At 45.8% G+C, this 24,573-nt stretch overlaps 1 pseudogene; it reads right to left on the reverse strand.

Annotated features, from left to right (window-relative positions):
* LOC135556710 (unconventional myosin-IXAa-like) overlaps positions 1-24,573 on the reverse strand; it is a 217,419-nt pseudogene that overhangs the window by 147,720 nt on the left and 45,126 nt on the right.

The following is a 24,573-nucleotide window of genomic DNA, read 5'->3' on the forward strand; positions in this document are numbered from 1 at the left end:
CTTTTGCCTCCAGAACAGCCTGAATTATTTGGGGTAGAGATTCTAAAAGGTGTCGGATGTTGGTCCATGCTGACGCCATGGCTTCATGCGTTTACTGCAGATTGGACGGCAGTACATTCACGCTGCTGACAGCCCGTCATTATGCTCTATTGGGTTGAGGTCTGGGGGAAACCAGGAAACTGTCATGTTCCACAAAATGTTTTCCCACTCCTCATTTGTCCGGTGTTGTTGATGTTGTGCTCACTGGAAAGGTGCAGCAATGAGTGTAAGGAATAAGAATTCAGAATCCAGTCACTGAAAGGTCACTGAAAGGTCACTGTAGAAGGACTATTATTATTTGCATTATTATTTACAAACCATGTCAGTTCAGTCCACAGATGATTGGCTGCCAAAAGCAGGAAGCACGTTTTACGCTAAATCCGGACTCTGCCATCAGCGTGATGTATCAGCATTCGTTGGACCAGGCAACGTTTTCCCCCTCCTCCATTGTCCAGTGTTGGTGATGTTGTGCCCACTGGAGCCCCTTCTTCTTCTTGTTTTTAGCTGATAGGAGCGGAACCCGGTGATGTCGTGCCCACTGGAGCCCCTTCTTCTTCTTGTTTTTAGCTGATAGGAGCGGAACCCGGTGATGTCGTGCCCACTGGAGCCCCTTCTTCTTCTTGTTTTTAGCTGATAGGAGCGGAACCCGGTGATGTCGTGCCCACTGGCACCACTTCTTCTTCTTGTTTTTAGCTGATAGGAGCGGAACCCGGTGATGTCGTGCCCACTGGAGCAGCTTCTTCTTCTTGTTTTTAGCTGATAGGAGCGGAACCCGGTGATGTCGTGCCCACTGGAGCAGCTTCTTCTTCTTGTTTTTAGCTGATAGGAGCGGAACCCGGTGATGTCGTGCCCACTGGAGCAGCTTCTTCTTCTTGTTTTTAGCTGATAGGAGCGGAACCCGGTGATGTCGTGCCCACTGGCACCACTTCTTCTTGTTTTTAGCTGATAGGAGCGGAACCCGGTGATGTCGTGCCCACTGGCACCACTTCTTCTTGTTTTTAGCTGATATGAGCGGAACCCGGTGATGTCGTGCCCACTGGAGCAGCTTCTTCTTCTTGTTTTTAGCTGATAGGAGCGGAACCCGGTGATGTCGTGCCCACTGACACCACTTCTTCTTCTTGTTTTTAGCTGATAGGAGCGGAACCCGGTGATGTCGTGCCCACTGGAGCAGCTTCTTCTTCTTGTTTTTAGCTGATAGGAGCGGAAGCCGGTGATGTCGTGCCCACTGGAGCAGCTTCTTCTTCTTGTTTTTAGCTGATAGGAGCGGAACCCGGTGATGTCGTCTGCTGCTCTCATCGGTAACAAGGATCGACGAGTTCCAAGATGTTGTCTGTTTGTGGCCCGCTTGTTAGCTTGCACGATTCTTGCCATTTCCCTTCGACTTCTCTCATCAACGAGCTGTTTTTGCCCACAGGACTGCCGCTGACTGGAAGTTTTTTGTTTGTTTGTCGCACCATTCTCAGTAAACCCTTGACACTGGCGTGCGTGAAATGCCCAGGAGGTTGGCCGTTTCTGAGATACTGGATACGGCGAAACCAACGATCATACCCCCGCTGAAAGTAGATTAGGTCACTCATTTTGCCCCTGTTAAATCAAACAGTAACTGAATGCCTCGATGCCTGCCTGTTTTATATGCAACATGACTCGTAGGAGTGATCCATTTTTGTGAACTAGGTAGTGTACCTAAAAAAACTGGCCAGTGAGTGAATTCGGAAAGTATTCAGACCCCTTGACATTTTCCACATTTTGTTACGTTACAGCCTTATTCCAAAATGGATTAAATAAAAAAAGAATCCTCATCAATCTACAAACAATACACCCTAATGATTTTTGCAAATGTATTAATAATAAACATTTGAAATATCACATTTACATAAGTATTCAGATCCTTTACTCAGTACTTTGTTGAATCACCTTTGGCAACGATTACAGACTTGTGTCGTCATGGGTATGACGCTACAAGCTTGACACACCTGTATTTGGGGAGTTTCTCCCATTCTTCTCTGCAGATCCTCTCAAGCTCTGTCAGGTTGGATGGGGAGTGTTGCTGCACAGCTATTTTCAGGTCTCTCTAGAGATATTCAATCAGGTTCAAGTTCGGGCTCTGGCTGGGCCACTCAAGGATATTCAGAGACTTGTCCCAAAGCCACTCCTGCGTTGCCTTGGCTGTGAGCTTAGGGTCGTTGTCCGATTGGAAGGTGAACCTTCAGTCCTGAGCGCTCTTCATCAAGGATCTCTCTGTACTCTGCTCCGTTCATCTTTCCCTCAATCCTGACAGGTCTCCCAGTCCCTGCCACTGAAAAACATCCCCAAAATATGATGCTGTCACCAACCTGCTTCACCGTAGGAATGGTTCAGGCTTCCTCCAGATGTGACACTTGGTATTCAGGCCAAAGAGTTCAATCTTGGTTTCATAAGATATGAAAATCTTGTTTCTCGTGGTCTGAGAGTCCCTAAGGTACTTTTTGACAAACTCCAAGCGGGCAGTCATGTGCCTTTTCAGAGGAGTGGCTTTCGTCTGGCCACTCTACCATAAAGGCCTGATTGGTGGAGTGCTGCAGAGATGGTTGTCCTTCTGGAAGATTCTCCCATCTGCACAGAGGAACTCCGGAGCTCTGTCAGAGTGACCATTGGGTTCTTGGTCACCTCCCTGACCAAGGCCCTTCTCACCCATTTGCTCAGTTTGGCCGGGCGATAAGCTCTAGGAAGAGTCTTGGTGGTTCCAAACATCTTACATTTAAGAATGATGTAGGCCACTGTGTTCTTGGGGATCTTCAATGCTGCAGAAATATTTTGGTACCCTTCCCCAGATCTGTGCCTCGACACAATCCTGTCTCGGAGCTCTATGGACAATTCCTTCAACCTCATGGCTTGGTTTTTGCTCTGACATGCACTGTCAACTGTGGGACCTTATATAGACAGGTGTGTGCCTTTCCAAATCATGTCCAATCAATTGAATTTACCGCAGGTGGACTCCAATCAAGTTGTAGAAACATCTCAAGGATGATCAGTGGAAACAGTATACACCTGAACTCAACTTCGAGTCTCATAGCAAAGAGTCTGAATACTTATATAAATAAGGTATCAGGTTTTAATTTTTAATACATTTGCAATGATTTCTAAAAGCCTGTTTTTGCTTTGTCATTATGGGGCATTGTGTGTAGATTGATAAGGATTTGTTTTATTAAATCCATTTTAGAATAAGGCTGTAACGTAACAAAATTGTATTTATTTTTATTTTTTATTTTACCTTTATTTAACCAGGCAAGTCAGTTAAGAGCAAATTCGTAGTTTCAATGACGGCCTGGGAACAGTGGGTTAACTGCCTGTTCAGGGGCAGAACGACAGATTTGTACCTTGTCAGCTCGGGGGTTTGAACTTGCATGTGGAATAAGTGAAGGGGTCTGAATACTTTCCAAATGCACTGTATATTTATTGAATATTATATGAATCCTATAAATTAAAATGTCAGATTTGGGTGAGTAGTTTTATTTCTCAGGGATCAAATTATACTTAAACAAAATAATGTTTCTGGAATACTTATCGTATCTGTTTCTAACTCGAGAAACAATTTCAGAACCATCTGCGATATTAGGTCTCATGGCTGGACATTTCCGAAGCTTTTTATTTAACTAGGCAAGTCAGTTCAGAACAAATTATTATTTACAATAACGGCCTACCCCGGCCAAACCCGGACAACACTGGGCCAATTGTGCGCCGGGCCCTATAGGACTCCCAATCACGTCCGGGTGAGATACAGCCTGGATTCGAACCAGGTACCACAAATGACATGGAACGACACCAAAGCAACTTACAGTCATGCGTGAATCATTTCTCTCTCCATATGGGTGGTTTCGGGAATCTAACCCACTATCCTGGCACTGCTCTACCAAGACAGAAAACAGTTTTCTAATTCTCCCTCACCTTTCATTGTGCTCCTGGTAGACCAGGCGTGACTTCTCCAGTAGGTACTTCTCCACATACGCTCTGTCAACACAGGAATGCCTTTAGACAAGAGACACTTTTTACAGAGTTTCGAACAGAGACACAGATGGAAACAGATACACAGATGGAAACAGAGACACAGATGGAAACAGAGACACAGATGGAAACAGAGACACAGAGGGAGAGAGCGACACAGAGGGAGAGAGCGACACAGAGGGAGAGAGAGACACAGAGGGAGAGAGAGACACAGAGGGAGAGAGCGACACAGAGGGAGAGAGCGACACAGAGGGAGAGAGCGACACAGAGGGAGAGAGCGACACAGAGGGAGAGAGAGACACAGAGGGAGAGAGAGACACAGAGGGAAACAGAGACACAGAGGGAAAGACACACAGCAGAGAAACAGAGAGGAATGAAAGAGGAAGGGAGGTCCAGACGGATACAGGAGGTGTAGCGGTCTCTCTCACCCTCGGACGGTGCCACTCTCCTGGTAGTTGACCTGGATGAACTTCCCAAAACGGCTGGAGTTGTCGTTGTGAGCCGTCTTGGCGTTCCCGAATGCCTGGAGAGAAGAGGAGATACATTTAGGTTTATTTAAAAATCGTTGTACATGTGAGGAAATACAATAATTTCAAAAGAAAGGTAAAAGGCTATTAAAAAAAGTTAATAAATCAATTAATTATTACAATTACAATGAATGCATAAAAACACCACTGAGCTGTAATGTCATGACAAAGGTTGAACTAACAGAACCCTGATGAAGACCACTTCCTGTCAAAACATTGGTACATAAATTATTCCATCGGAGCTACTATTGTTTGGAGCCACTAGTGTACGGAGCCACTAGTGTTCGGAGCCACTAGTGTTCGGAGCCACTAGTGTTCGGAGCCACTAGTGTTCGGAGCCACTAGTGTTCGGAGCCACTAGTGTACGGAGCCACTAGTGTACGGAGCCACTAGTGTACGGAGCCACTAGTGTTCGGAGCCACTAGGGTTCGGAGCCACTAGTGTACGGAGCCACTAGTGTACGGAGCCACTAGTGTTCGGAGCCACTAGTGTACGGAGCACAGTACACTGAGTGTACTGGGAGTACAGGGAGTACAGTACACTGAGTCAGGGAGTACAGTACACTGAGTCAGGGAGTACAGTACACTGAGTCAGGGAGTACAGTACACTGAGTCAGGGAGTACAGTACACTGAGTCAGGGAGTACAGTACACTGAGTGTACTGGGAGTACAGGGAGTACAGTACACTGAGTCAGGGAGTACAGTACACTGAGTCAGGGAGTACAGTACACTGAGTCAGGGAGTACAGTACACTGATTTAGGGAGTACAGTACACAGAGTCAGGGAGTACAGTACACAGAGTCAGGGAGTACAGTAAACTGAGTCAGGGAGTACAGTACACTGAGTCAGGGAGTACAGTACACTGAGTCAGGGAGTACAGTACACTGAGTCAGGGAGTACAGTACACTGATTCAGGGAGAACTGGTCTCAGAGTCAGGGAGTACAGTACACTGAGTCAGGGAGTACAGGTCTCAGAGTCAGGGAGTACAGTACACTGATTCAGGGAGAACTGGTCTCAGAGTCAGGGAGTACAGTACACTGAGTCAGGGAGTACAGGTCTCAGAGTCAGGGAGAACAGGTCTCAGAGTCAGGGAGAACAGGTCTCAGAGTCAGGGAGTATAGTACACTGAGTCAGGGAGTACAGTACACTGAGTCAGGGAGTACAGTACACCGAGTCAGGGAGTACAGTACACCGAGTCAGGGAGTACGGTACACTGAGTCAGGGAGTACAGTACACTGAGTCAGGGAGTACAGTACACTGAGTCAGGGAGTACAGTACACTGAGTCAGGGAGTACAGTACACCGAGTCAGGGAGTACAGTACACAGAGTCAGAGAGAACAGGTCTCAGAGTCAGGGAGTATAGTACACTGAGTCAGGGAGTACAGTACACAGAGTCAGAGAGAACAGGTCTCAGAGTCAGGGAGAACAGGTCTCAGAGTCAGGGAGTACAGTACACTGAGTCAGGGAGTAAAGTACACTGAGTCAGGGAGGACAGTACACTGAGTCAGGGAGTACAGTACACAGAGTCAGAGAGAACAGGTCTCAGAGTCAGGGAGAACAGGTCTCAGAGTCAGGGAGTACAGTACACTGAGTCAGGGAGTAAAGTACACTGAGTCAGGGAGGACAGTACACTGAGTCAGGGAGTAAAGTACACTGAGTCAGGGAGGACAGTACACTGAGTCAGGGAGTATAGTACACTGAGTCAGGGAGTACAGTACACTGAGTCAGGGAGTACAGTACACTGAGTCAGGGAGTACAGTACACTGAGTCAGGGAGTACAGTACACTGAGTCAGGGAGTACAGTACACTGAGTCAGGGAGTACAGTACACTGAGTCAGGGAGTATAGTACACTGAGTCAGGGAGTATAGTACACTGAGTCAGGGAGTACAGTACACTGAGTCAGGGAGTATAGTACACTGAGTCAGGGAGTATAGTACACTGAGTCAGGGAGTATAGTACACTGAGTCAGGGAGTACAGTACACTGAGTCAGGGAGTAAAGTACACTGAGTCAGGGAGTATAGTACACTGAGTCAGGGAGTAAAGTACACTGAGTCAGGGAGTACAGTACACTGAGTCGGGGAGTACAGTACACTGAGTCAGGGAGTACAGTACACTGAGTCAGGGAGTACAGTACACTGAGTCAGGGAGTACAGTACACTGAGTCAGGGAGTACAGTACACTGAGTCAGGGAGTACAGTACACTGAGTCAGGGAGTATAGTACACTGAGTCAGGGAGTATAGTACACTGAGTCAGGGAGTACAGTACACTGAGTCAGGGAGTATAGTACACTGAGTCAGGGAGTATAGTACACTGAGTCAGGGAGTATAGTACACTGAGTCAGGGAGTACAGTACACTGAGTCAGGGAGTAAAGTACACTGAGTCAGGGAGTATAGTACACTGAGTCAGGGAGTAAAGTACACTGAGTCAGGGAGTACAGTACACTGAGTCGGGGAGTACAGTACACTGAGTCAGGGAGTACAGTACACTGAGTCAGGGAGTACAGTACACTGAGTCAGGGAGTAAAGTACACTGAGTCAGGGAGTACAGTACACTGAGTCAGGGAGTACAGTACACTGAGTCAGGGAGGACAGTACACTGAGTCAGGGAGTATAGTACACTGAGTCAGGGAGTATAGTACACTGAGTCAGGGAGTATAGTACACTGATTCAGGGAGTACAGGTCTCAGAGTCAGGGAGAACAGGTCTCAGAGTCAGGGAGAACAGGTCTCAGAGTCAGGGAGTATAGTACACTGAGTCAGGGAGTATAGTATACTGAGTCAGGGAGTACAGTACACTGAGTCAGGGAGTATAGTACACTGAGTCAGGGAGTATAGTACACTGAGTCAGGGAGTACAGTACACTGAGTCAGGGAGTATAGTACACTGAGTCAGGGAGTATAGTACACTGAGTCAGGGAGTACAGTACACTGAGTCAGGGAGTACAGTACACTGAGTCAGGGAGTATAGTACACTGAGTCAGGGAGTATAGTACACTGAGTCAGGGAGTACAGTACACTGAGTCAGGGAGTACAGTACACTGAGTCAGGGAGTACAGTACACTGAGTCAGGAAGGACAGTACACTGAGTCGGGGAGTACAGTGCACTGAGTCGGGGAGTATAGTACACTGAGTCAGGGAGTACAGTACACTGAGTCAGGGAGTACAGTACACTGAGTCAGGGAGTACAGTACACTGAGTCAGGGAGTACAGTACACTGAGTCAGGGAGTACAGTACACAGAGTCAGGGAGTACAGTACACTGAGTCAGGGAGTATAGTACACTGAGTCAGGGAGTATAGTACACTGAGTCAGGGAGTACAGTACACTGAGTCAGGGAGTATAGTACACTGAGTCAGGGAGTACAGTACACTGAGTCAGGGAGTACAGTACACTGAGTCAGGGAGTACAGTACACTGAGTCAGGGAGTACAGTATACTGAGTCAGGGAGTACAGTACACTGAGTCAGGGAGTATAGTATACTGAGTCAGGGAGTACAGTACACTGACTCAGGGAGTACAGTACACTGAGTCAGGGAGTATAGTACACTGAGTCAGGGAGTACAGTACACTGTACACAGAGTCAATCATCATTCACCACAGATCCTAATACCCATTATGTATGGCTCTATCTTTTTTTCTAAAGGTAGGTTTTTGGGCTGAATAACCCAATCAAAATTAAATGTTGGAATATGCCAGGCCTACTGGGCCAAAATCAATTATGGCCTATTCTATTGTATAGATAATATAACAAAAATGAAGGACATTTTTAAGAGATCATATTTTTTGCTACAATGACACACTTAATTAGCTACCCACCTCGTTCCTTTCTTTTATCACATAGTAAAGTACACCATCATGTTTTTGGGACACGTATCTTTTCAGAATCCACAACGATTCTTTAGTTGTGGACACGACATCACCACACTCCCTCTCTTGCTATTGGTCCTCATCTTTGTAAGTCACCTTGATTTAGCACCTGTGTGTTTTATCAGTTTCTTAATGAAAATATTTAGTGAACTCCATGACAGTAGCTAAAGAAAGGGGCTGTAGCAGCACACAAGTAGACTGGAAATGCATGCTGGGCCGGGCGTGTCCTGAGCTGGTGAAGTGAGAGCTTATGGGCTAGAAGGCAGACGCTCCAGCCTTTGGGAATCTCGCTCTGTGCTCCAGTGAAATTGGGAACGCTCCAATCCAGCTCCGCTCCACTCAGATACTCTGCTCCCTCCCTCCCTCACTCCCTCCCACCCTCCCTCGCTCCCTCCCACCCTCCCTCGCACCCTCCCTCCCTCCCTCCCACCCTCCCTCGCACCCTCCCTCCCTCCCACGCTCTCTCTCTCTCTCCCCTCCCTCTCCCCCAACCTCCCTCCCTCCCTATCCCTCCCTCTCCTTCTCCCTCCCTCTCTCCCTCCCCCTCTCCCTCTCCCTCTCCCTCTCCCCAGTGCTGTAGATTATATAATGGTAATTTAGCAGGAGCATTCCAGGAGTACAGATTTCAATTGGCACTTTATGAGCTGGAACCTTGTACAGTCCTGCACTGGAGGAAACCAACCAACCAAGTAACCAAGCCAGTTTTATTCTGAACTGGCCCCTGAAACATAGGGAGGGAGAGACAGAGAGCGAGAGAGAGACAGAGAGCGAGAGATACATACAGAGAGACCGAGAGGAAGAGATACATACAGAGAGACAGACAGAGAGAGAGAGAGAGAGAGAGAGAGAGAGAGACATGCAGAGAGAGACAGAGAGAGAGGGAGACAGAGAGAGGGAGACAGAGAGAGGGAGACAGAGAGAGGGAGACAGAGAGAGAGAGAGAGAGACAGAGAGAGAGAGAGACAGAGAGACCGCGAGAGAGAGATACATACAGAGAGACAGAGAGAGAGAGAGACCGCGAGAGAGAGAGATACAGAGAAACAGAGAGAGAAAAACAGTGAGACAGTAAGAGAGACAGAGAGCGAGAGAAAAAGTGAGAGAGACAGCACGAGAGAGATACAGAGAAACAGAGAGAGAGAGAGAGACACAGCGAGACAGTGAGAGAGACAGAGAGAGAGAGAGAGCGAGCGAGACAGCAGGTGATTACACTCCAGTCAGCACAGACCCAGACAACAGTCCAGTACAACAACACCCAGCCACATAATAATATACCCAGCACACCCTAGACCTTCTATCTGAGGACCAACTACCCAGCCTCATAATAATATACCCAGCACACCCTAGACCTTCTATCTGAGGACCAACTACCCAGCCTCATAATAATATCCCCAGCACACCCTAGACCTTCTATCTGGGGACCAACTACCCAGCTACATAATAATATACCCAGCACACCCTAGACCTTCTGTCCGAGGACCAACTACCCAGCTACATAATAATATACCCAGCACACCCTAGACCTTCTGTCTGAGGACCAACTACCCAGCTACATAATAATATACCCAGCACACCCTAGACCTTCTGTCCGAGGACCAACTACCCAGCTACATAATAATATCCCCAGCACACCCTAGACCTTCTGTCTGAGGGCCAACTAGGTTCACCCACCCAGCACACCCTAGACCTTCTATCTGAGGATCAACTAGGTTCACCCACCCAGCACACCCTAGACCTTCTGTCCGAGGACCAACTAGGTTCACCCACCCAGCACACCCTAGACCTTCTGTCCGAGGACCAACTACCCAGCTACATAATAATATCCCCAGCACACCCTAGACCTTCTATCTGAGGATCAACTAGGTTCACCCACCCAGCACACCCTAGACCTTCTGTCTGAGGCCCAACTAGGTTCACCCAGCCACATAATAATACACAGAGGCACAAACCACCTGAGAACACAGCAGGTAGGGTGGCAGCACTGAAGGGAGTGATTGATCTACTTTCCCAACGCACAAGTGGTTATCTCCATCCTGCTACCACGAAAAGACTACCATACAGCAGGTAAACGCAGAGTGACTGTGCCTCAAAACCAAATGTTTACCTGGCCCACCACTCCACCCTGGACTTGAACAGCCTCTATGACCAGGTCCACCTCTACAAGGCAGCAGTGCCCACCTTTGCCCGGAATCTAAAGGACATCGCTCTCAAACGCAGCCCCAACACTTCACACAGGAGCAACAGCTCAATAGACACCCCGCCCATACAAGCGGGAGCCCCCCCCCCCAGACCTACACATAGAGGACCCACGCCGAGAGGACCTACATCCAGACCACAACACCACCAGCCACATCCACATCCACATCCACACCCCAACCAATCAACACCCCCCCAAGTCAACCAATCCCACACCCCAATTAGGCCCCCTCAAATCAGATCTTTGCCCCTCCTGCCCACCCCATGCACCCCACAAAGAGGGCCTCAACATGGAAGTCACACATACGCCCAGGCCGTGAGCGGACAAACAGGCCCAACACCCACTCTTACACTAGCCCAAGCCAATGGAATGTACCAGATGCTCAGCAGGCTCTAATCACACTTACTGGTCTGAGGCCAAACCACACGACCAACAACATTGGACACTTTATGGAAAGCATTCACTATATCATCCTGGAATGTCCAAGGCCTGAGGTCATCTGCCTTTGGCCTAAAGAGCAGGAACCTGGACTTCACCAAATAAATCAGAAATACAGACATTGTCATCCTACAAGAAACCTGGTATAGAGGAGACAGACCTCTAGGTTACAGAGAGTCCCATCCATCAAACTAACTGGGAAGGGACTCGGGGCGTATGCTAACTTGGTATAGAGCAGACCTAACTCACTCCATTAAATTCGTCAACACAGGAACATTTTACATCTGGCTAGAAATTAATTCAGAAATGACCTCAACAGAGAAAAATGTTCTCATGTGTGCTACCTATATTCCCCCCCCCCCAATAGAATCCCCATACATTAACGATGAGAGCTTCATTAAATAGTACCCACAAAACACCAGTCTCAACGTCAACAGCGAAGAGACGACTCAGGGATGCTGGCCTTCTAAACAGAGTTGCAAAGAAAAAGCCACATCTTAGACTGGCCAATACAAATAAAAGATTAAGATGGGCAAAAGAACACAGACACTGGACAGATGAACTCTGCCTCAGAACAACACTTTTCAGCTGTGTTAAATAACTGCAAAAGGGTTTTCTAATGACCAATTAGCCTTTTAAAATGATACACTTGGATTAGCTAACACAACGTGCCATTGGAACACAGGAGTGATGGTTGCTGATAATGGGCCTCTGTACGCCTATGTAGATATTCCATTTGAAAATCAGCTACAATAGTCATTTACAACATTAACAATGTCTAGACTGCATTTCTAAACAATTTAATGTTATTTTAATGGACAAAAAAATTTGCTTTTCTTTCAAAAACAAGGATATTACTAAATGACCCCAAATATCTGAACGGTAGTGTATATAGTCAATGGTAGGCTTCGAGGGGACTCCTTTGGTAGGTACACCTATAGCTCATCTCTTGGCAGTAGTACTGTAGACTACTTTATCACTGACCTCAACCCAGAGTCTCTTAGAGCGTTCACAGTCAGCCCACTGACACCCCTATCAGATCACAGCAAAATAACACTCTACTTGAACAGAGCTATGGTCAACCATGAGGCATCAAAGCCAAAGGAACTGAAAAATATTAACAAATGCTTAAGGAAAGTAATGTGGAAATCTACCAAAAAACAATTAGGCAACAAGAAATGCAATGGTTTGATGAAGAATGCAAAAACCTAAGAAAGAAATGGAGAAACCTGTCCAACCAAAAACATAGAGATGCAGAAAACCTGAGTCTACGCCTTCACTATGGTGAATCACTGAAACAATACAGAAATACACTACGGAAAAAGAAGGAACAGCATGTCAGAAATCAGCTCAATGTAATTGAAGAATCCATATAATCTAACCACTTCTGGGACAATTGGAAAACTCTAAACAAACAACAACACAAATAGTTATCTATCCTAAATGGATAAACCACTTCTCCAATATTGTTGGCTCTATAACAAAGAACAAACTTATTAGATCATATTAGAGACACATATTTCCCTCAGATTACACAGATCCACAAAGAATTCGATAACCAATCCAATTTTGATCAACTCCCATATCTACTGGGTGAAATACCACAGTGTGCCGTCACAGCAGAAAAGGGCCACCAGTGAAGAACAAACACCGTTGTAAATACAAACTATATTTACGTTTATTTATTTTCCCATTTGTACTTTAACTATTTGCACATCGCTACAACACATAATATGGCATTTGAAATGTCATTCATCTTTGGGAACTTTTTTGAGTATAATGTTTACTGTTAATTTTATATTGTTTTTTAATTTTTGTATATTATCTACTTCACTGCTTTGGCAATGTTAACATATGTTACCCATGCCAATAAAGCTCTTAAACTGAATTGAGACAGAGACAGAGAGACAGAGAGACATAGAGAGAGAGAGAGAGACAGAGACACAGAGACAGAGACAGAGAGGGGGGGGTGAGAACAGTTCTGAGGGGGGGGGGGGGGTTGTGAGAACTGCTCTGAAGGGGGGGGGACTTGTGAGAACAGTTCTGAGGGGTGGTTGTGAGAACAGCTCTGAGGGGTGGTTGTGAGAACAGCTCTGAGTGGGGTGTTGTGAGAACAGCTCTGAGGGGTGGTTGTGAGAACAGTTCTGAGGGGTGGTTGTGAGAACAGCTCTCAGGGGTGGTTGTGAGAACAGCTCTGAGGGGTGGTTGTGAGAACAGCTCGGAGGGGTGGTTGTGAGAACAGCTCTGAGGGGGGGTACTGAGAAAAGCTCTGAGGGGGGGGGTTGTGAGAACAGCTCTGAGGGGGGGTGTGAGAACAGCTCTGAGGGGTGGTAATGAGAACAGTTCTGAGGGGGGTTGTGAGAACAGCTCTGAGGGGTGGTTGTGAGAACAGCTCTCAGGGGTGGTTGTGAGAACAGCTCTCAGGGGGGGTGTGAGAACAGTTCTGAGGGGGGTTGTGAGAACAGCTCTGAGGGGGTTGTGAGAACAGCTCTGAGGGGGGTTGTGAGAACAGCTCTGAGGGGGGTGTGAGAACAGTTCTGAGGGGGGTTGTGAGAACAGCTCTGAGGGGGGTGTGAGAACAGTTCTGAGGGGGTTGTGAGAACAGCTCTGAGGGGGGTGTGAGAACAGTTCTGAGGGGGGTTGTGAGAACAGCTCTGAGGGGGGTGTGAGAACAGTTCTGAGGGGGGTTGTGAGAACAGCTCTGAGGGGGGGTGTGAGAACAGTTCTGAGGGGGGTTGTGAGAACAGCTCTGAGGGGGGGTGTGAGAACAGTTCTGAGGGGGGGTTGTGAGAACAGTTCTGAGGGGGGGGTGTGAGAACAGCTCTGAGTGGGGGGTGTGAGAACAGCTCTGAGGGGGGGGGTGTGAGAACAGCTCTGAGGGGGGTGTGAGTGTGTATGTGTGTGGCTGAGGAGCATGTCCTCACATATATTTTGCGAGTGTACAGTAGGTGCGTGTGGCATGTGGCCGACGTGTGTTCACATGCTTGTACGTGTGTGTGAACAATGAGTGGGGCTGAGTCACAGTGGGTTAGCTCCAAAAAAACATTCACCTCCACTGGGACCAGAGATGAAAACACATGATCACTGTACCGTACTGGTCTCTACTCTGCATTGTCTGTGTATGTTTTGTTTGTGTGTATATATATATATATATATATATATATATGTATATGTGTGTGTGTGTGTGTGTGTGTGTGTGTGTGTGTGTGTGTGTGTGTGTGTGTGTGTGTGTGTGTGCATGTACACTGAGCATACAAAACATTAAGGACACCTGCTCTTTCCATGAAAGGCTAGGTGGGATACCTGGTCAGTTGTACAACTGAATGCCTTCAACTGAAATGTGTCTTCCACATTTAACTCAACCCCTCTGAATTAGAGAGGTGGGAACAGTGGGTTAACTGCCTTGTTCAGGGGAACAGTGGGTTAACTGCCTTGCTCAGGGGAACAGTGGGTTAACTGCCTTGCTCAGGGGAACAGTGGGTTAACTGCCTTGCTCAGGGGAACAGTGGGTTAACTGCTTTGTTCAGGGGAACAGTGGGTTAACTGCCTTGTTCAGGGGAACAGTGGGTTAACTGCCTTGCTCAGGGGAACAGTGGGTTAACTGCCTTGCTCAGGGGAACAGTGGGTTAACTGCCTTGCTCAGGGGAACAGTGGGTTAACTGCCTTGTTCAGGGGAACAGTGGGTTAACTACTTTGTTCAGGGGAACAGTGGGTTAACTACTTTGTTCAGGGGAACAGTGGGTTAACTACTTTGTTCAGGGGAACAGTGGGTTAACTACTTTGTTCAGGGGAACAGTGGGATAACTACTTTGTTCAGGGGAACAGTGGGTTAACTACTTTGTTCAGGGGAACAGTAGGTTAACTGCTTTGCTCCGGGACAGATTTTTACCTTGTCAGCTCGGGGGATTTGATCCAGCAAACTTTCGATTCCTGGCCCAACGCTCTAACCACTAGGCTACCTGCCGCACAACAGACCGACCAGGTGAATCCAGGTGAAAGCTATGATCCCTTATTGATGTCACTTGTTAAGTGATGAAGGGGAAGAGACAGGTGGTTAAAGAAGGATTTTTAAGCCTTGAGACAATTGAGACATGGATTGTGTATGTGTGCCATTCAGAGGGTGAATGGGCAAGACAAAAGATTGAAGTGCCTTTGAACAGGTTCTGGTAGTAGGTGCCAGGCGCACCGGTTTGTGTCAAGAACTGCAACGCTGCTGGGTTTTTCCCGTTCAACAGTTTCCTGTGTGTATCAAGAATGATCCACCACTCAAAGGTCATCCAGACAACTTGACACAACTGTGGGAAGCATTGGGGTCAAAATGGGCCAGCAGCCCTATGGAACGCTTTCAACACATGGTAGAGTCCATGCCCCGACGAATTGTGGCTGTTCTGAGGGCTAATGTTTTGTACACTCAGCGTACATGTGTCTGTGTAACGGCAGTGCTCTATTAGCCAGCACTACATTAGCTCAGTCATTGAAGCCAGTGCCCCGAGGGCTGTTCCACGCTGTCACTTGGTGTTAGCCTGTTAGCATGACTGCCGCTGCAGAAAGAGCACAATTTCACACCCTCTTAGTGCACTGCGGTGGCTCTGGTGTAAGGGGTGTCGGTGAGTAGCGTCGAGGGGACAGGGAGAGCAGGATTGATTCTGACTCGCTAATTAGCCTGTCCATTACTAGACTGCGGCTAATGCTAGTGTACCTTCAGTGCCTAACTGCGGCTAACATCAAGCCCTGTTCTGGCTAGAATCATTTGCTAGCTAGGTGCTATTGGTTCCAACTCATTCTCCCCATACTCTTCTTCTCCTAGCCTCGTTTCCACAGCGAACGTCCTTGGAAAACAGTGACAGGTGACCTACCAGCTTGACAAATGCCGCCAATGCACCGTAACCACCCATTCATAACACCCACTGTTCGAATGAAGCTGCAAGTCCCTAAAATGATCGATGTTGACTGCCTCCACATGTAAGCCTGCCAGTTTGTTGAGCCTGATAGTTTTTGCCTCTGTGGGTATCCAGGTCAAAGCTGGGGGCCTGCTGGGGGATTGGGAGTGACTCACGCCCCTCAAGCTGAGAGGTGAAACCCCTGTGGTTCAGAGTCCTACCACCCTCTGCCACTCTACCTCACAGGAAAACACTCAGACTTTAGACAGGAAGCCACTCTACCTCACAGGAAAACACTCAGACTGTAGACAGGAAGCCACTCTACCTCACAGGAAAACACTCAAACTGTAGACAGGAAGCCACTCTACCTCACAGGAAAACACTCAGACTGTAGACAGGAAGCCACTCTACCTCACAGGAAAACACTCAAACTGTAGACAGGAAGCCACTCTACCTCACAGGAAAACACTCAAACTGTAGACAGGAAGCTACTCTACCTCACAGGAAAACACTCTGACTGTAGACAGGAAACCACTCTGACTGTAGACAGGAAGCCACTCTACCTCACAGGAAAACACTCAAACTGTAGACAGGAAGCTACTCTACCTCACAGGAAAACACTCTGACTGTAGACAGGAAGCCACTCTACCTCACAGGAAAACACTCAAACTGTAGACAGGAAGCTACTCTACCTCACAGGAAAACACTCTGACTGTAGACAGGAAACCACTCTGACTGTAGACAGGAAGCCACTCTACCTCACAGGAAAACACTCAAACTGTAGACAGGAAGCTACTCTACCTCACAGGAAAACACTCAAACTGTAGACAGGAAGCTACTCTACCTCACAGGAAAACACTCTGACTGTAGACAGGAAACCACTCTGACTGTAGACAGGAAGCCACTCTACCTCCAAGGAAAACACTCTGACACTGTAGACAGGAAACCACTCTGACTGTAGACAGGAAGCCACTCTGACTGTAGACAGGAAGCCACTCTGACTGTAGACAGGAAGCCACTCTGACTGTAGACAGGAAGCCACTCTGACTGTAGACAGGAAGCCACTCTGACTGTAGACAGGAAGCCACTCTGACTGTAGACAGGAAGCCACTCTACCTCACAGGAAAACACTCTGACTGTAGACAGGAAGCCACTCTGACTGTAGACAGGAAGCCACTCTGACTGTAGACAGGAAGCCACTCTACCTCACAGGAAAACACTCTGACTGTAGACAGGAAGCCACTCTGACTGTAGACAGGAAGCCACTCTGACTGTAGACAGGAAGCCACTCTGACTGTAGACAGGAAGCCACTCTACCTCACAGGAAAACACTCTGACTGTAGACAGGAAGCCACTCTGACTGTAGACAGGAAGCCACTCTGACTGTAGACAGGAAGCCACTCTACCTCACAGGAAAACACTCTGACTGTAGACAGGAATCCACTCTGACTGTAGACAGGATGCCACTCTGACTGTAGACAGGAAGCCACTCTGACTGTAGACAGGAAGCCACTCTGACTGTAGACAGGAAGCCACTCTGACTGTAGACAGGAAGCCACTCTGACTGTAGACAGGAAGCCACTCTACCTCACAGGAAAACACTCTGACTGTAGACAGGAAGCCACTCTGACTGTAGACAGGAAGCCACTCTGACTGTAGACAGGAAGCCACTCTGACTGTAGACAGGAAGCCACTCTGACTGTAGACAGGAAGCCACTCTGACTGTAGACAGGAAGCCACTCTGACTGTAGACAGGAATCCACTCTGACTGTAGACAGGAAGCCACTCTGACTGTAGACAGGAAGCCACTCTGACTGTAGACAGGAAACCACTCTGACTGTAGAGCTTAGGGAACCCTGCCGGGACAGTTTTACAACCTGCACCAGATGTTCAGTGTGTTTTGAGGGGGTCAGTTTGAGCAAGGCAAGGAGCAGAATCGCTAATCTTGATCACATTAATAAGAGTATCTATTTTTATTGCAAGGTGATTTGTATTTCGGTGATTCTGCGCAGTTCGACTGCAGTGTAGTCGATATCAAACAAACACACACACATTCAGACACAATATGAGGAAAACATGTTTTCAATGAAACTGCTGTGTTGATTTACTTTATAATGTATCATAGATACGTATGGTTATGTAGACTCCATCCCCTTGGGTGGAAGTGCATTGTATAAAGCCAGAGAAACATATTACTCATGTCTGAATTGGGACAAACCAGTGGAGGGAACACACCCACGTGAAGTACTGTTAGGTTCTAACGCTCACACACACACACACACACACACACACACACACACACACACACACACACACACACACACACACACACAGGTGGTAAACACTAAGAACATTTTCTGCCTCTTTAGCGTTGTGGTATGTGTGTGTTCGTCCGCAAGTGCATGTCTGTCCCAGTGTCTACATGTCCCATCTCTAACACCACATTACATTGATGACATCAGCTAATACACACACATATGCAATGGAACACGCACACACGCACTCACTCACTCACTCACTCACACAGCCTTATTTGAGAGAGAGAGAGAGAGAGAGAGAGAGAGAGAGCGAGAGAGACAGAGAGAGAAAGAGAGAGAGAAAGGAGAGAGAGAGAGAGAGAGAGAGAGAGAGAGAGTGGGTGAGAAAGAACTAGAAAAAATATGAAGCCCAAGTTGTTAGAGGTTAGTCTGACTTGGAAGTTGTCTTCAAATCAAAGCCTTCCAGGTTCAAAGTCATTAGTCTGAACTGTGCTACAATTAAACAGATCAGAAGGCTTATTTAAACATAAATGCTTTATGAAGTTAAGAAATGCTCATGCTCGGAGTACACATTCTGGTAATCTGTCTGTGAATGTTGACCTGTTTAAAGGTCTTACTCACATCGGCCACAGAGAGCGTGACACACAGTCATCTGGAACAGCTGGTGCTCTTATGCATGTTTCAGTGTTACTTGCCCCGAAGCGAGCATAGAAGTAATTTAGCTCGTCTGGTAGGCTCGTGTCACTGGGCAGCTCGTGGCTGTGCTTCCCTTTGTACAGTGGTTCCTCCTATAAAAATTGCGTTATACTGCAGCACACCTTGCGGGCTGCTGCAGAATTCTACGGCACGTTATTTAATTGTCAGCCATTTTCACCATTAAAGCGAGTTAGTGCTAGTTTGACCACCAGAGCGCAGCTTTGAGGAGCATTTGATAGTCTTCAATATTGGCATTACTAGAGATGTTATTTTTTGTTGTAAGAACATAGTATATGGGATTGATTAAGAAATGTAGCTTAATTCATTTGATTAACCTGTTGAAACTCTAGGGGCGCAATTTAATTTTTGGATGAAAAACGTTCCCGTTTTAAACAAGATATTTTGTCACAAAAAGATGCTCGACTATGCATATAATTGATAGCTTTCGAAAGAAAACACTCTGACGTGTCCAGAACTGCAAATATATTTTCTGTGCGTGCCCTAGAACGTGAGCTTCAGGCAAAACCAAGATGAGACGGCATCCAGGAAATGAGCAGGATTTTTGAGGCTCTGTTTTCCATTGTCTCCTTATATGGCTGTGAATGCGAGAGGAGTAAGTCTGCCCTTTCTGTCGTTTCCCCAAGGTGTCTGCAGCATTGTGACGTATTTGTAGGCATATCATTGGAAGATTGACCATAAGAGACCACATTTACCAGGTGTCCGCCCGGTGTCCTGCGCCGAAATTGGTGCGCAAAAGTCAGCTGCAAGTATTTTTCCATGGAATTTATAGAAGAATGCAGGCTTCCACAAACGATATATCAATGAAGAGATATGTGAAAAAACACCTTGAGGATTGATTCCAAACAACGTTTGCCATGTTTCGGTCGATATTATGGAGTTAATTCGGAAAAAGTTTGACGTTGTAGGTGACTGAATTTTTGGTTCGTTTCAGTAGCCAAATGTGATGTACAAAACGGAGCGATTTCTCCTACACACAGACGCTTTCAGGAAAAACTGCGCATTTGGTATGTAACTGAGAGTCTCCTCATTGAAAACATCTGAAGCTCTTCAAAGGTAAATGATTTTATTTATTTGGTTATCTGGTTTTTGTGAAAATGTTGCGTGCTAAATGCTACTCAAAATGCTAAGCTAGCTTAGCATACTCTTACACAAATTAGTCAATTGCTATGGTTCAAAAGCATATTTTGAAAATCTGAGATGACAGTGTTGTTAAGAAAAGGCTAAGCTTGAGAGCAGGCGCATTATTTTCAGAAATCGTTAACGTTGCGTTATGCTAATGAGCCTGAGGCTTTAGTCACGATCCCGGATCCGGGATGGGGAGATTCAAGAGGTTAATATTATGGTGTTTCTATTCCAAGAAAAACAAAAAATGAAACCCTCAGGGTTTCCGTTAGGATGGAACGGAAAATATGGCTAAGGGACATTTTCACACCCTAATTGTAGTCTAACCAACACTCAAACAGAGATTCAATGAAAATAAAAATCTCAATCCCAGAACAACAGCAAAGGACCTTGTGAAGATGCTGGAGGAAACAGGTACAAAAGTGTCCAGTATATCCACAGTAAAACGAGTCCAATATCGACATAACCTGAAAGGCCTCTCAGCAAGGAAGAAGCCACTGCTCCAAAACAGCCATAAAAAAGCCAGACTATTGTTTGCAACTGCACAAGGGGACAAAGATCGTACTTTCTGGAGAAATGTCCTCTGGTCTGATGAAACAAAAATAGAACTGTTTGACCATAACGACCATCCATATGTTTGGAGGAAAAAGGGGGAGGCTTGCAAGCCGAAGAACACCATCCCAACCGTGAAACACAGGTTGGCAGCATCATGTTGTGGGGGTGACTTGCTGCAGGAGGGATTTCTGCACTTCCCAAAATAGATGTCATCATGAGGGTGGAAAATTATGTGGATATATTGCAGCAACATCTCAACACATCAGTCAGGAAGTTAAAGCTTGGTCGCAAATGGGTCTTCCAAATGGACAATGACCCCAAGCACACTTCCAAATTTGTGGCAAAATGGCTTAAGGACAACAAAGTCAAGGTATTGGAGTGGCCATCACAAAACCCTGACCTCAATCCTATAGAGGATTTGTGGTCAGAACTGACAAAGCGTGCGCGAGCAAGGAGGCCTACAAACCTGACTTAATTACACCAGCTCTGTCAGGAGGAATGGGCCAAAATGTACCCAACTTATTGTGGGAAGCTGGTGGAAGGCTAGCCCGAAACGTTTGACCCGAGTGAAACAATTTCAAGGCAATGCTACCAAATACTAATTGAGTGTATGTAAACTTCTGACCCACTGGGAATGTGATGAAAGAAATAACAGCTGAAATAAATAATTCTATCTAGTATTATTCTGACATTTCACATTAAATATCAGGAATTGTGAAAAACTGAGTTTAAATATATTTGGCTACGGTGTATATAAACTTCCGACTTCAAATGTATATCCAATATACACTGCTCCAAAAAATAAAGGGAACACTAAAATAACACATCCGAGATCTGAATTAATGAAATATTCTTATTAAATACTTTTTTTCTTTACATAGTTGAATGAGCTGACAACAAAATCACACAAAAATTATCAATGGAAATCAAATTTATCAACCCATGGAGGTCTGGATTTGGAGTCAAAATTAAAGTGGAAAATGTGATCAGTGTGAACCTGCTTTCATCTGTGAAGAGCACAGGGCGCCAGTGGCGAATTTGCCAATCTTGGTGTTCTCTGGCAAACGCCAAACGTCCTGCACGGTGTTGGGCTGTAAGCACAACCCCCACCTGTGGACGTCGGGCCCTCATACCACCCTCATGGAGTCTGTATCTGACTGTTTGAGCAGACACATGCACATTTTTGGCCTGCTGGAGGTCATTTTGCAGGGCTCTGTCAATGCTCCTCCTGCTCCTCCTTGCACAAAGGCGGGGGTAGCGGTCCTGCTGCTGGGTTGTTGCTCTCCTACGGCCTCCTCCACGTCTCCTGATGTACTGGCCTGTCTCCTAGTAGCGCCTCCATGCTCTGGCCACTACGCTGACAGACACAGCAAACCTTCTTGCCACATCTCGCATTGATGTGCCATCCTGGATGAGCTGCACTACCTGAGCCACTTGTGTGGGTTGTAGACTCCGTCTCATGCTACCACTAGAGTGAAAGCACCGCCAGCATTCATAAGTGACCAAAACATCAGCCAGGAAGCATAGGAACTGAGAAGTGGTCTGGGGTCCCCACCTGTAGAACCACTCCTTTATTGGGGGTGTCTTGCTAAATGCCTATAATTTCCACCTGTTGTCTATTTGCACAACAGCATGTGGAATTTATTGTCAATCAGTGTTGCTTCCTAAGTGGACAGTTTGATTTCACAGAAGTGTGATTGACTTGGAGTTATATTGTGTTGTTTAAGTGTTCCCTTTATTTTTTTAAGCAGTGTATATTGTCATGCAAGAAAAATTGTTTGCAGAATTCACAGCCTGCTACGCTTGTGAAAAACAGAGTTAATAATATATCTAACGGCAGCCATCTCCTTCAGCGCCATTATTACCTATTCAGAATCTTTAGAATCTTTCAGTGGATACCTCTAACTACCAACTGTTTTACAATCTTTCAGTGGATACCTCTAACTACCAACTGTTTTAGAATCTTTCAGTGGATACCTCTAACTACCAACTGTTTTACAATCTTACAGTGGATACCTCTAACTACCAACTGTTTTACAATCTTTCAGTGGATACCTCTAACTACCAACTGTTTTAGAATCTTTCAGTGGATACCTCTAACTACCAACTGTTTTACAATCTTACAGTGGATACCTCTAACTACCAACTGTTTTACAATCTTTCAGTGGATACCTCTAACTACCAACTGTTTGAGAATATTTCAGTGGATACCTCTAACTACCAACTGTTTGAGAATATTTCAGTGGATACCTCTAACTACCAACTGTTTTAGAATCTTTCAGTGGATACCTCTAACTACCAACTGTTTTAGAATCTTTCAGTGGATACCTCTAACTACCAACCGTTTTACAATCTTTCAGTGGATACCTCTAACTACCAACTGTTTGAGAATATTTCAGTGTATACCTCTAACTGCCAACCGTTTTACAATCTTTCAGTTTATAACTACTTACCCACTGTTTGAGAATATTTCAGTGGATACCTCAAATTACCAACTGTTTTACAATCTTTCAGTTTATAACTACCTACCAACTGTTTGAGAATATTTCAGTGGATACCTCTAATTACCAACTGTTTTACAATCTTTCAGTTTATAACTACCTACCAACTGTTTGAGAATATTTCAGTGGATACCTCTAATTACCAACTGTTTTACAATCTTTCAGTTTATAACTACCCACCAACTGTTTGAGAATATTTCAGTGGATACCTCTAACTGCCAAACGTTTTACAATCTTTCAGTTTATAACTACCTACCAACTGTTTGAGAATATTTCAGTGGATACCTCTAATTACCAACTGTTTTACAATCTTTCAGTTTATAACTACCTACCAACTGTTTTAGAATCTTTCAGTGGATACCTCTAACTACCAACTGTTTTAGAATCTTTCAGTGGATACCTCTAACTACCAACTGTTTTAGAATCTTTCAGTGGATACCTCTAACTACCAACTGTTTTAGAATCTTTCAGTGGATACCTCTAACTACCAACTGTTTTACAATCTTTCAGTGGATACCTCTAACTACCAACCGTTTTACAATCTTTCAGTGGATACCTCTAACTACCAACTGTTTGAGAATATTTCAGTGGATACCTCTAATACCAACTGTTTTACAATCTTTCAGTTTATAACTACCCACCAACTGTTTGAGAATATTTCAGTGGATACCTCTAACTGCCAAACGTTTTACAATCTTTCAGTTTATAACTACCTATCAACTGTTTGAGAATATTTCAGTGGATACCTCTAACTACCAACTGTTTGAGAATATTTCAGTGGATACCTCTAATTACCAACTGTTTGAGAATATTTCAGTGGATACCTCTAACTACCAACTGTTTGAGAATATTTCAGTGAATACCTCTAACTACCAACTGTTTGAGAATATTTCAGTGGATACCTCTAACTACCAACTGTTTGAGAATATTTCAGTGGATACCTCTAACTACCAACTGTTTGAGAATATTTCAGTGAATACCTCTAACTACCAACTGTTTGAGAATATTTCAGTTTATAACTACCTACCAACTGTTTGAGAATATTTCAGTGGATACCTCTAACTACCAACTGTTTGAGAATATTTCAGTGGATACCTCTAACTACCAACTGTTTGAGAATATTTCAGTGGATTCCTCTAACTACCATCTAAACCACGTGTGGCTTTCTTTCAGGAGAATGACATCACATTCCTTTGGTAGCAGGTGCAGGTCTTCTCCAGATGGTAGGTTTGGGAGTGTGTGTGTGTGTTTGTTTTGGCTACATTGCCCTGCCAGTGTTTCCTGTTCGGGCACAGAAGATCACACAGCGCTAGTTCTCACACACACACACATACGAGCAGGTGCTTTTCTGGAGTTTTGCCCTGTGGCGGCATGCTGTAACATACAAAAGAAGCGATGACTGACAAGGGCGTGTGTGTGGATGCGTTCTGACGTGTGCTTGCGTTACACACATTCAGGTGCACAGAATTAATTGCCTGGGTGGAAGAGACTAAGA

Source organism: Oncorhynchus masou, chromosome 15, assembly GCF_036934945.1.
Source record: "Oncorhynchus masou masou isolate Uvic2021 chromosome 15, UVic_Omas_1.1, whole genome shotgun sequence".
In the NCBI taxonomy this organism is placed as follows: Eukaryota; Metazoa; Chordata; class Actinopteri; order Salmoniformes; family Salmonidae; genus Oncorhynchus; species Oncorhynchus masou.